This window comes from Nicotiana sylvestris, chromosome 1, assembly GCF_000393655.2.
Source record: "Nicotiana sylvestris chromosome 1, ASM39365v2, whole genome shotgun sequence".
NCBI lineage: Eukaryota > Viridiplantae > Streptophyta > Magnoliopsida > Solanales > Solanaceae > Nicotiana > Nicotiana sylvestris.
Genome location: NC_091057.1, coordinates 130,726,446 through 130,741,425, shown reverse-complemented (window position 1 = coordinate 130,741,425; position 14,980 = coordinate 130,726,446).

Below are 14,980 nucleotides of genomic sequence, written 5' to 3'. Positions count from 1 at the left end.
CCTCACAAAAATCATACACGACATCACCCTTCGTTCTTTAACACTCTCTCACCAAAACAATGCACGGCATCACCCTTCGTGTTTTAACACTCTTCCTCACCCAACAACAATCACAAAGCAATAAGGGCAAGGGAATCAACAAATTTAAAATTAAATCCCGGCAAGGGAACAATAGTACAACAGTCATATCCCGGCAAGGGAAATAATAGCAACAATAGCATCCCGCCAAGGGAGACAACATTAAATAACAATCATCCCGGCAAGAGAGATAATTTCATAATCCTACAAGGGAAATAATAGCAACAATAGCATCCCGCCAAGGGAGACAACATTAAATAACAATCATCCCGGCAAGAGAGACAATTTCATAATCCTCTTTTCTTTTTCACATTTACTTCACAACTCAATTCACAATTTGAGCCAATGATATATAAGGTTCAATTACAAATTATACTTCCACAAATCACTTTAAAACTTGAGCCAACGCTCTTCAATATTCAAATACCAATATTACTTCCACAAGTCTTGCTTAACAATAGAAATCATCACATAAAGCATGAACAATACAAACGGAATCATATTAATCATAATATAAGACTCACGGGCATGCTTGACATCAACGTATAGATACTCGTCACCATGCCTATATGTCGTACTCAACAACTAGCACGTAGCAAATAGGACACGACTCATAATTCCTCAAGCTATGGTTAGACCAAACACTTATCTTGATGTCATGAATACAATTCAAGCCTCAACTACCACTTTACCTATTGATTCCACCACCAATTCGCTCGTATCTAGCCACAAGTTACTTAACTATATCAATAAATGCTTAATGAATCAATTCTAATGCATGAAAATAGATTTTCTAAAGTTTTCCCAAAAAGTCAAAAAATGCCCCCGGGCCCACATGGTCAAAACCCGAGGTTCGAACCAAAACCCGATTACCCATTCCCCCACGAACGCAAATATATAATTTGTTTTGAAATTAGACCTCAAATCCAGGTCCAAATCCCCAAAATTTAAAAAACTTAGTTTTTACCCAAAACACCAAATTTCCCCCATGAAAACCCTTGATTTTGAGTTGAAATCATGTGAAAAGATGTTAAAGATTGAAGAAAACGAGTTAGAAATAACTTACAATCGATTTGGAGAAGAACTTTTCTTTGGAAAATCGCCCAAGAGAGTTTATGTTTTGAAAGAGTTTGAAAAATGAAAGATTTTAGGCTAAGTCGTGAATTTGCAGGTCGTAGATGTCGCAATTGCGACCAGGGTTCGCAATTGAACTTGCTAACCTCGCATTTGCGAACAGGGGTTTGCATTTGCGAACCCTGAGGATTCCAGTACTCTTCGCATTTGCGATGCTGCTGTTGCATTTGCGACCAAGGCAGCCCAGGCCAAAATTCGCATTTGCGACACATTGTTCGCATTTGTGAGCTAGGCTTCGCAATTGCGAAACCTGCAAGCCTGCAACACACCAGAATTTTCTAAGTCCAAATTTCACTCTGTCGCGTATCCAAAACTCACCCGAGCCCTCGGTGCTTCAAACCAAACATGCACACTAACCCAAAAATATCATACGGACTTGCTCGTGCAATCAAATCACCAAAATAATATCAACAACTATGAATTTAGCATCAAAATCAAAGAAAATCTCAAGAACTTTCAAAGTTTCAAATTTTACAACTAAGGTTCCGAATCACGTCATATGACCTCCATTTCTTACCAAATTTTACAGGCTCGACTTAAATCATATATAAGATCTGTACTAGGCTTCAGAACCAAAAATACGAGCCCGATACCATCAAATTCCAAACATATTTCATTTCCAAAAACTCATATATATTCGAGAAAATAATTTTCTTTAAAAATTTATTTCTCGGGCTTGGGATCTCGGAATTCGATTATGAGCATACGCCTAAGTCCCATATTTTCCTACGGACCCTCCGGGACCGTCAATTTATGGGTCCGGGTCCGTTTACCCAAAATATTGACCGAAGTCAACTTAAATTTATTTTAAAAGCAAAATTTATCATTTTTCACATATTTTTACATAATGGCTTTCCGGATACGCGCTCGGATTGCGCACACAAATTGAGGTAAGAAGAAAGAGGTTTTAAGGCCTCGGAACATAGAATTTATTTCTAAAACAAGTGATGACCTTTTGGGTCATCACACAAATGCTTTCAATAAAAAAAATATTGAATTTCACATTAGTTTCAAATGATTATCCTATACAACAAAATTCCTGCCTTTTCTGTTACATAATGCCCATTTATAATTATTCTATACTAAAAAATGCTTATCTTGTTTGTATGCCCCATCCGAGTCGTTTTATAACTCTACTGAAGTTAAAATACTACTGTATCTAACTCACATAACATATTTATAATTTTCTAGTAAAATTAAAATAGTATTGTATTTATCTTACATAACATATTAATGTATCATACGAGAATAATAATAATAAGGCTAATAAGAGTATATTTTCAAAATGAACATGCAATTACAGAGAGTCCATGCATTTGTTTAGACAAAAGAAATATTGTATTTGTACGATAAAAATCCCACAAAAAAATCACAGAACCCAATTTTATTAGGGGTGTGTGTCTTTCCCCCTATTGAAACACATTTGGGTTATGTGTCAAATCACATTAAAGGAGAAATGAATTTAAAGTCGGTATAGTCCATTTAAGCTTACGTGACATTTACTTTTGAATTTTTCTTATTAAATTTTATGCCATGTCATATTTATGGTAGGGGTTTGAGCCAAAATGACTTTTAAGTGACAATATGAAAGTTTAGTTACTTTTAAGTGACAAAAAATAGTTGAGTGACTTTAGTGAAATTGAAAAATAGTTGAGTGACCATCAGCGAAATTAACCCACAATTTAATACAACCTCATTCAATTCGCCCAACCCACTTGGACCGCTCATTGACCGGTGTATTGTTTGAACTCAGCTCAACCTAGCTCATCTCAGTCCTTCTAAAGTTGAGTTTGATTTTAGCTCAAATTAATTCATTAATAATTTTTTAAAATACTTTTAAAATAATTCTTTTTGTTTGATATATTATATGACCATAATAAAAGAAAAAAAAAGTCTTGATTGGTAATTAGACAATTCATAAAAAGATAATATATATTAATTAAAGTTTGGTAACAGTTAGGTGTGTTGGAATATGACCCAAATTATAGACCAACTTGACTCAGGCCAAGTAACTTTTCGGCGGTCATTGACCGGCATATTTATTGACTCAGCCTATTTTAACCCGCCCAAAATCAGTTACCCACCCATTTGACACTCCTAGTTTTATGTAATGCATTTCATGCGTGCAAAGATTTTATAAATTAAAAAAAAGACTTTTGAAACTTGTGATATAAAATAAGGAATAGATTTTTTTTTCATAATCGTGGAGCTCGAGTTAACTTGCAGCATCTCAATTACACAAGCATAAATATTTATATAGCTATAAAGTATTACTCTTTTTGAGATAAACTAACAAGAAGGAAAGGGTATCACATAAATTATAACAGAGGAAATATGTTTTTCATGCTGAATTAGAGCATCTAAGAGCTCGTTTGGCTAAGCTGCCAAAAACTGCTTATTTTGAGAAATATTTTTGCTCAAAAATATTTTTTAAAAAATTATTTTTGGAAAGTTACACTTTTTGGTTGGCCAATTCATTTGAGAAGTACTTTTGTTTATTTACGATATTTGATAAGCAAATTGCGTTTGGTCAATCTTTTAAAAAAATACTTTTGAGTATCAAATTACGAAAAATAATAGTAAATGTTTAGTTTTCCTTTTTATTTAATAAGAATATAAAACATAAAGTAAAAATATATATTTAAATTTTTAATAAATATAAGATATAGTTTACCTAAGAAATACTATTAGGTATTCGGTATTATTTATTGTTTATATGATAAAATAAATATATTAAAATATAATTATTCAATACAAATTAAAGTTATGCTTCATTAATCCTATGTAAAAGAAGAAATCTATTTATAGTGGAGAGATTAATGGTAGGAGAAGGAGAATAAAAATATAATAGAAAAAAAAAAAGGAATGGTAGAAATAAAAAAGGAAAAAGAAAAAGAAATAGTTAAAGTAGTAAAGAATAATTTAAAAATATAAATCTATAGTAAGGATACTTCTGTCTTAAAACAATTAATTTCCTGCTTCTGATTCTTGGTAGAACTTAGAATTTGTAGCTTCTTCTCAAAAGCAGAAAATTGCTTCTGATGCTGCTAAAAAAGACTTCCTCCATTTCGACCAAATACACCAAAATTTCAAATATATATATTTCTTTATAAAAAAATAATATTTTTGGCCTCCCAAAAGCTTGGCCAAACAGGCTCTAAAGCTAGACGTACCTATACAAAAGAATTTTGAACCACACCCGACTTAACGTTAAGGATGTACATAGGCCGGTTGGTTCGGGTTTCGCAATTACCAAACCGAACTAATTGTGTCGGGTATTAAATCAAAAAATCAAACTAAACCAATAAAACTCAAATTTTTCAATCTTGGATTTTAGGGTTATTTGGGTTTTTTCCGATAAAATCTTCGTAACACAAAAGATAGAACGTGTGCTTCAAATATTTCTTTAATCCTAGTAAGATACAACTATATAAGGTGTTTTTCAAGAAAATAATACAAAATATGATATGTGTCATGACATTATCCTAAAATATTCCACGATAAAGATAATAAAATCACGTAATATAAATATTAGTACTAATTAAAAGCCATAATAAAAATAAATATAATCTAAAAGTACTAAGTCATGCTAAAATAAGTAGACTAATAAGGGAAAATTAATTATATGACTAAATGCTAAAGAAAAAATAAAAATATGTTATGCATTTTATCTAAATCATATCAAAACAAAAAATAGATATTCAATACAGTGTCATTCCTAGTATTGAATTGAATGTCTTTTGCTAGCGATGTATTGGTCTAATTTTGGTTTGGACTTTTGTTAGCATTATTTGAGTTACTAATATTAATGGCTTTACAACTTATTGGAACATTCAAAAATTCTAAGTTTAGCCTTGAAATAATACCTTAAAAGATAAAATTATGAAAAAGCTTAAGAAATATTTATAAATTACATCACAACAAGTATTTATTTATGTATTAAATATATCTAAAATTTCTATATATGTAATGTCGGGTTGGTTTGATTTCGGTTTGACTTTTTATAGTTAAAAGCAAACCAAACAAATTACGGTCGGGTTTATTTTTTCAACACCAAACCAAATCAAACCGAACCATAGTCAAGTTATTGTTTTCAGTTTGATTCGGATTATCAATTTAGTACGATTTGTCGGTTTTGTTCGTACACCCCTGCTTAAGGTAAATGAATGAACATTCATAAGAAATAAAGAACAGGAAAACTGAAGGAAAATAATAGGAAGAACCAAAGTAAAGACAAAAACAGCTCAGCCGTAGAAGCCAGTCTAACCAAAGTAAAGACAAAAACAGCTCAGCCGTAGAAGCCAGTCTTTGGAAGGAGGAAAATGCATTTTTTCAAGAAATTTCTTGTAACATGTCGCAATTCGACTCTTTCGTTACCCATTTGACCAATTTGAATCAACTTAGAAAAGTTAACTTGGTTAACTCTATTAGGTTGATTTTGTTATAAATATATTATATTATGGATGTTCATTTAGTACTCCGTTGTAAATAAGCTTCCTGAAGAAGCTTATTCATATGGGACTCCACCGTAAATATGTTTATCTATTTAGTACTATATTGGAAATAAGCTTCCTGAAAAAGCTTATCACTTCGGTACCCGGTTATGGATAAACATTACCCCCAGTAGAAGTTTATCCATACCGGGTATAATAAGCTTATCTTTTCAGTACTCAGTTATGGATAAACATTACCCCCGGTAGAAGATTATCCATACCGGGTATAATAAGCTTATCTTTTCAGTACTCCGTTATGGATAAATATTACTCTCAGTAGAAGATTATCCATATCTGGTACATCAGTAATTTACACAGCAGCTTGTAGCAGCTTATACAGCAGCTTGTAGTAGCAGCTTACACAGCAGCTTATAGTAGCTTACACTGCAGCTTGTAGTAGCAGCTTACACAACAGCTTGTAGTAGCAGCTTACACAACAGCTTCCTTTCTTCTATAAATAGAAGAGATTTCAGTTCATTATATACATCAGTTTGAGTTCGAATAATATATCAGTTTCTCTCTATACTTGTCTTTACTTTACAGTCTTTGTTTTATAACACGTTATCAGCACGAAGCTCTACCATCTCGAGCAAATATTTTGAAAGTATCTGAGGTAAGAACTTTCTTTTCCTAAATAATGTCAAATCTTTCTAAACTTGAATTTGTAGCCCTGGATATATCAGGCAAAAGCTACATGTCTTGGGTGCTTGATGCTGAAATTCATCTTGATGCGATGAGTCTGGCAGACACCATCAAGGATAAAAATCAGGCATCAAACCAAGACCGTGCCAAAGCAATGATATTCCTACGCCATCACCTTGATGAGGGCCTGAAAATGGAATATCTCACTATTAAAGATCCAGTCATACTGTGGAATAATTTGAAAGATAGATATGACCACCTGAAGATGGTCGTTCTTCCACAGGCACGTTATGATTGGACTCATCTAAGGCTACAAGATTTTAAATCTATCAGTGAGTATAATTCTGCTATGTTCAGAATTATTTCCCAATTAAAATTATGTGGTGATAATATTACTGATCATGATATGTTGGAGAAAACTTTCACCATTTTTCATGCCTCGAATATGCTCCTGCAGCAGCAATATCGAGAGATGGGATTTAAAAAGTATTCTGAACTTATCTCACATCTTCTTATAGCAGAGCAACATAATGGGTTATTAATGAAAAATCATGAAAGTCGACCTATTGGTTTTTGTCCATTCCCTGAAGTAAATGAGACGAACTTCCACCAAGCTAAACGTGGAAGAGGTCGTGGCCCCAGTCGTGGTCATGGCCGTGGTCGGGGAAGAAACCCCAATCATGGTAATAATAATGCACCAAAGAAGCCTCCTCACCACCAGCAGTGGAAAAGGAAGGAACAAAAGCATGAAGCGGTGCAAGCGCCAAATGTAGAAAATGCATGCTATAGATGTGGAGGAAAAGGGCACTGGTCACGTACTTGTCGTACGCCAAAGCACCTGGTTGAGCTTTATCAAGCCTCCCTGAAGAAGACAGAGAAAAATGCTGAAGCAAATTTTATTTCTGAAGATAATTTAGACTTCATGCATTTGGATGTAGCTGATTACTTTGCACTCCCAGAAGGAGAAACAAGTCATGTAATCGGTAGTGAATCTGTAGAAATGTAAATATTTTAATTTTTGTTGTTTGTAATAGATAGTATGGTTATGTAATTGTTGTACATAAATAAAAGTTATGCTTTGATAATGATGTTTACTATAATATATTTTATTTATGTTATTTTGAAGAATATGGATAACCCTCAAATTATGTTTGGATCAAAGACAAATCATGAAGATATGTGTGTTATTGATAGTGGAACAACTCATGCCATATTCAACGATCAGAAATACTTTTCTTATTTGCATAAGGAAAAAGCAAATGTTTCAACAATTTCTGGTAATATAAGTTTGATTGAAGGCTCCGGAAGAGCCATAATATTTCTGTCTAAGGGAACAAAACTTATTATAGACAATGCATTGTTCTCCTCCAAGTCCCGAAGAAACTTGTTGAGTTTTATAGATATCCGCCGAAATGGGTATCATGTAGAGACAATAGATGAAATGAACAGGGAATATCTTTGTATTACAAAGAATATTTCTGGCCAGAAATGCATTGTAGAAAAGTTACCAACTTTATCTTCTGGCTTATACTATTCAAAAATTAGTACAATTGAAGCACACTCTATCGTAAACCAGAAGTTTACGGATTCAAATACTTTTGTGCTTTGGCATGGCCGTTTGGGCCATCCCGGATCAATAATGATGAGACGAATTACTGAAAATTCGAGTGGGCATCCATTAAAGAACTTGAAGATTCTTACAAATGACGAATTTTCTTGTGATGCTTGTTATCAAGGAAAAATGATCACTAGACCATCACCGATGAAGGTTGGTATTGAATCCCCTGCCTTTTTAGAGCGTATACATGGGGATATATGTGGACCTATTCACCCACCAAGTGGGTTGTTTAGATATTTTATGGTCCTAATAGATGCATCTTCAAGATGGTCTCATGTGTGCCTACTATCATCTCGCAACCTGGCGTTTGCAAAGCTATTAGCCCAAATAATTCGATTAAGGGCACAATTCCCAGATTATCCTATAAAGGCCATTCGCCTTGATAATGCTGGAGAATTCTCATCTCAAGCTTTTGATGATTATTGTCTATCCGTTGGGATAAAAGTTGAACATCATGTAGCTTATGTTCATACTCAAAATGGCCTTGCAGAGTCATTTATTAAACGCCTGCAATTGATAGCAAGACCACTACTTATGAAAACAAAATTGCCCACTACTGTTTGGGGCCATGCTATCTTGCATGCAACATCACTTATCCATCTCAGACCGACACATTATAATAAATATTCTCCGTCACAATTAGTTTTTGGTCATGAACCAAATATTGCCCATCTACGAATTTTCGGATGTGCTGTATATGTGCCAGTAGCACCACCACAACGTAGTAAGATGGGACCACAGAGAAGGATAGGAATATATGTTGGGTTTGAATCACCCTCTATTATTCGCTATCTTGAACCATTGACAGGAGATTTATTTACTGCTCGATTTGCAGATTGTCGGTTTGATGAAACAAATTTCCCACAATTAGGGGGAGAGAAAAAGGAAATCAAAAGAGAAATTGTGTGGAAAGTTTCATCATTATCTCACTTTGATCCCCGTACCCCTATATGTAATCAGGAGGTCCAGAAGATCATCCATTTACAGAATATAGCAAATCAAATGCCAGACGCATTTACTGATTTGAAAAGGATAACTAAGTCACATATCCCAGCAGAGAATGTGCCTATCCGAATTGATGTCCCAGTAGGACCATCTACTAGCATGAGAGCTAGTGAACCTAAAGCACACCTGAAGCGTGGTAGGCCTTTGGGTTCTAAGGATCGAAATCCTCGAAAAAGAAAATCGACAAATGATCAAAACGATACTATGAAGGGATCTCCTGAAGAGACCCAAAATCTGATTAGTTCTGAGATTCCTGAAGAAATCAATGAACCCGAAGCTCATGTGAGTGAGGAACTTTTAATAAGTTCGAACGGTGATGGGATTAATTTAAATCGATTTGAAATAGTGGTGGATAATATTTTTGCATATAATGTTGCACTTAATATTATGCAAGATAGTGAGGATCTTGAACCTCGATCTATCGAAGAATGTCGACAAAGATCTGATTGGCCAAAATGGCAAGAGGCAATTCAATCGGAATTGAAGTCACTTGCTAAAAGAGAGGTCTTTGGACCAGTAGTCCAAACACCTGCTGGTATAAAACCAGTTGGTCATAAATGGGTTTTTGTGCGAAAAAGGAATGATAAAAATGAAGTTGAAAGATACAAAGCTCGCCTTGTTGCACAAGGATTCTCACAACGACCTGAAGTCGATTTTGATGAAACATATTCACCTGTTATGGATGCCATAACATTTCGATATCTCATCAGTTTAGCACTACATGAAAAGCTTGAAATACATCTAATGGATGTAGTTACAACTTATCTGTACGGTTCACTTGATAATGAAATTTATATGAAAATTCCTGAAGGATTTAAAATGCCTGAAGCAAAATCTCAGGAAATGTATTCAATCAGATTACAAAGATCTTTGTACGGTTTAAAGCAATCTGGGCGCATGTGGTATAATCGCCTTAGTGAATATTTGCTGAAAGAAGGTTACATAAATGATGTTATTTGTCCATGTATTTTTATAAAGAAAATGGCATCAGAATTTGTTATACTTGCTGTTTATGTTGATGACATAAATCTTGTTGGAACTCCAGAAGAGCTCCAAAAGGCAATTGAATATCTTAAGAAAGAATTTGAGATGAAAGATCTTGGAAAGACAAAACTTTGTCTTGGTCTGCAAATTGAACATTTAGCAGACGGGATCTTTATCCATCAATCTGCCTATACAGAAAGGGTCTTAAAACGCTTTTACATGGACAAAGCGCACCCATTGAGTACACCAATGGTTGTTCGATCACTTGAAGTGAATAAGGATTTGTTCCGACCTCCAGAAGAGGACGAGGAACTCCTTGGTCCCGAAGTACCCTATCTCAGTGCAATTGGTGCACTAATGTATCTTGCTAATGCTACAAGGCCTGACATAGCATTCTCTGTTAATTTACTAGCAAGATATAGTTCTTCTCCTACACGGAGACATTGGAACGGGATTAAGCATATATTGCGATATTTAAAGGGAACTCTTGATATGAGTTTGTTTTATGCTAACAAAGATAGTGCAGACCTCGTTGGTTATGCAGATGCAGGTTATTTATCTGATCCCCATAAAGCTCGATCTCAAACTGGCTACGTATTTACATATGGAGGTACTATCATATCATGGCGCTCCACAAAGCAATCTATTGTTGCTACTTCTTCAAATCACGCTGAGATAATAGCTATTCATGAAGCAAGTAGGGAATGCGTATGGTTGAGATCAATAATTCATTTTATTCGAGAAAAATGTGGTTTGGAATGTGAGAAAAGACCCACAATTTTATACGAAGACAATGCTGCATGCATAGCCCAATTGAAGGGAGGATTTATAAAAGGAGATAGAACGAAGCACATTTCACCAAAATTATTCTACACACACGATCTTCAGAAAAATGGTGACATTGATGTGCAACAAATCCGTTCAAGTGATAATCCAGCAGATTTATTCACTAAATCTTTGCCAACTTCAACTTTTGAGAAGATGGTATACAAGATTGGAATGCGGAGACTCAAATATTTGAAACAAGGTTTTCATCAGGGGGAGTAAAATACGCGATGCACTCTTTTTCCCTTACTAAGGTTTTTTCCCATGGGGTTTTCCTTATAAGGTTTTTAATGAGGCACCTAACAATGCGTATTACTAAATATGTGTACTCTTTTTCCTTCACTAGATTTTTTTTCCCACGTGGTTTTTTCTAGTAAGGTTTTAATGAGACACATTATCTTTTAATGAACATCCAAGGGGAGTGTTATAAATATATTATATTATGGATGTTCATTTAGTACTCCGTTGTAAATAAGCTTCCTGAAGAAGCTTATCCATATGGGACTCAACCGTAAATATGTTTATCTATTTAGTACTATATTGGAAATAAACTTCCTGAAGAAGCTTATCACTTCGGTACCCGGTTATGGATAAACATTACCCCCAGTAGAAGTTTATCCATACCGAGTATAATAAGCTTATCTTTTCAATACCCAATTATGGATAAACATTACCCCCGATAGAAGATTATCCATACCGGGTATAATAAGTTTATCTTTTCAGTACTCCGTTATGGATAAATATTGCTCTCAGTAGAAGATTATCCATATCTGGTACAGCAGCAACTTACACAGCAGCTTGTAGCGGCTTACACAGCAGCTTGTAGTAGCAGCTTACACAGCAGCTTATAGTAGCTTACACTGCAGCTTGTAGTAGCAGCTTACACAGCAGCTTGTAGTAGCAGTTTACACAGCAGCTTGTAGTAGCAACTTACACAACAACTTCCTTTCTTCTATAAATAGAAGAGATTTCAGTTCATTATGTACATCAATTTGAGTTCGAATAATATATCAGTTTCTCTCTATACTTGTCTTTACTTTACAGTCTTTGTTTTATAACAGATTTTGACTTTTTACTTCATTTTCTCGAATCAAATATAAGAAATTCATAAAATAAAAAACTCACTAGATATAATTTTAGAAACATCCTGTAAGCATACAAAATTTATTGGATTTAAATTCAATAAAATAATTTAGACTAAATATTAAATATGTTAGTCCAACTAAATATGACGGGCTAATATAATTGGATTAATTATATAAGTTCAATGCATATGAGTTAAATAAATGAGTCCAAATCCATTGGGCTAGCCCATTTAATTGGGCTAAAGTAATGAGCACACTTCATTAAGCCCAATATGTCATCTTCCTAGAGGCCCAGTTTGGCGCCACGTGTCAAATGACATGGCGCGCCAAGTCAAACGGAAGAGCCAATGGGATCATGCCGCGTGTCAAAATGACAAGGCATGCCAAGTCACGCTAAAAGGCCAATGAAATCGCGCCACGTGTGCAAGTGACATGTTCTGGCCAATCAAATGCGGTCATGTCACAATTTAATTTGATTGGTCGGAAAGAGTTTGTTCTTATCACAACTCCTCCCTTCCACAACTATAAATAAGGGTCTTCATAACTCAGAAAAGACACCAGAAGTTATAACAAGAAGCAAGAAAGAGCTCGTGGATCAAACGCTGCAAATTCCTCCACAAGTTTCAGGCTTCAAGTTCAAGTTCAAGAAATCAAGTGCAAGTTCAAGAACGAAGAACAAATTAAGGTCAAGTTCAAGCAATCAAGCTCAAGAACAAGATCATCGTTCAAGACAACAAATACATATTCAAGATCAAGCTCAAAGGCCCTTGAATTTATTTACTATTGAAAAGTAGAATCAGAGGATTCATAGAGATTGTATACTCAAATATTCGAAATAAAATACTACGATTGTTGCGATATTTTCGGTCTTGATTTTATTTTTTGGACACAAATTTATTGTCTACACAACCCTCTAGGTTTTGCTTCTACACTAATTGCTAGCTTCAGTAAATAATGATTACTTTTCTTTATTTGTTGCTTTCATTCTCACTTCATTCCTTAATTTTTATTGTTATTTTGACATGTGTCATGGAACCTCCTTTTTTATTCGTTGCTTTCAATCTCACCCCATTCATTTGTCTTTTCAATATTTATTTTTCTGTGGTTGGTGAAATGATATTTCTTGCTGATGAGTACCTTATGGTTTATGCAATTGAATGTGTTCGATTCCTTTTGTGCTAATCCTTTCCTCTCTTTTTTCCCTGTGGTTCCTTGAGTAAGTTGTATCATTTTGTATATAATATACAGTGATCTTCTATAACAACATCCTTATATAACAATACCTCACTATAAAAACTAAGTTTTTTTGTAACCAAATTTCATGTTCTGTTATAGTATATGTTTTCTATAACAATAATTCGCTATAACATCCAAAAATATTTAGAATAAACGAGGCTGTTATAGAGAGGTTTCACTGTATATAGATTCATATCATACTTTCTGGTCCTATTTCTTGAAATGTGCCTTTTTGTACTTTACTCTATAGATTTCAGTCGTTTTCAAATTTAAATGGGCATATTAGAGATTAGAAGTAGATTTTGAAGTTAATTGATGAGCTTTACTCTCTCACAAAAAGAAAAATATCTTTATAATAAGACGTGTTACTCCTGTAAATTAAGGAATTTAAATTTTATGCACGGATAATGCCAAAAATATTTATATAATCAAGAGGTAATATAGTAAATGCAAGAAAATTGTTCTGATAAGTATTAGTTGCTAATTTAATAAAAATGGTCTAACCTACTGTAATATGTTCAACAATATGTAAATAATTAAAATGCAATCTACTTATTCATTTTTTTCATTAGTCTTTCTTACTCTTGTTTATTCACAAGTAGAATACCATCTAAGACAGTACGGCTTTAAGGATGATGCAAAATGTTGGTATCTAATAAAGCCGCATATTTATAGAAACCTAGCAAACAATTCGAAATTAATGAAGTCAATATTTGTGACAAGAATATCTATGTTATATTTGGGGAGTTAAAAAGAAGGAATAAATCATATTCATCGTTTCTCACGGTCATAGTCTCATAAGACAATATTTTTAACTCCACTATTGATATATCTGAATTTTTTATTCATATTCATCATTTCTCAAACTTGATAATTATCTAACATAAAAAGTTGTAACGCTTTGATGCGTTAAATGATATTTTCGTGATGTTTAATGTTTTTTTGGATCTTATAATAAGATCATATACTAATAAAACAAAATATCAAAATGATCTGAAACAACTTATAGTACGTTACTTATTAGATCTGACAGATATTTTCAACAAAAAATATTTATAATTCCTCAGATCTCAATAAATTCCAGTTTCCAACACAGTTAAACTCTCTATATAACAGTCTCGTTTGTTCCGAATATTTTTGGATGTTATAGCGAAGTGCTGTTATATGGAACATATATTATAACATAACATAAAATTTGGATCCGGAAAAGCTTGACTTTTATAGTAAATTGTTATTATATAGGGATGATGTTATAGAGAGGAGTGATTGTAGTTATTTTAGACGAAGAAAAATAAGTATAAAACTGAAATATGTTATAAATATATTATATTATGGATATTCATTTAGTACTTCGTTGTAAATAATCTTCTTGAAGAAGCTTATCCATATGGGACTCCACCGTAAATATGTTTATCTATTTAGTACTCTATTGGAAATAAGCTTCCTGAATAAGCTTATCACTTCGGTACCCGGTTATGGATAAACATTACCCTAGGTAGAAGATTATCCATACCGGGTATAATAAATTTATCCATTCAGTACTCCGTTATGGATAAACATTGCTCTCAGTAGAAGATTATCCATATCTGGTATAGTAGCAGCTTACACAGCAGCTTGCAGTAGCAGCTTACACAGCAGCTTGTAGTAGCAACTTACACAGCAGCTTGCGTAGCAGCTTACACAGCAGCTTCATTTCTTCTATAAATAGAAGAGATTTCAGTTCATTATGTACATCAGTTTGAATTCGAATAATATATCAGCACGTGTTATAAAATAAAGACTATAAAGTAAAGACAAGTATAGAGAGAAACTGATATATAAACTGATACGGTTTAAAGCAATCTGTGCGCGTGTGGTATAATCGCTTCAGTAAATATTTG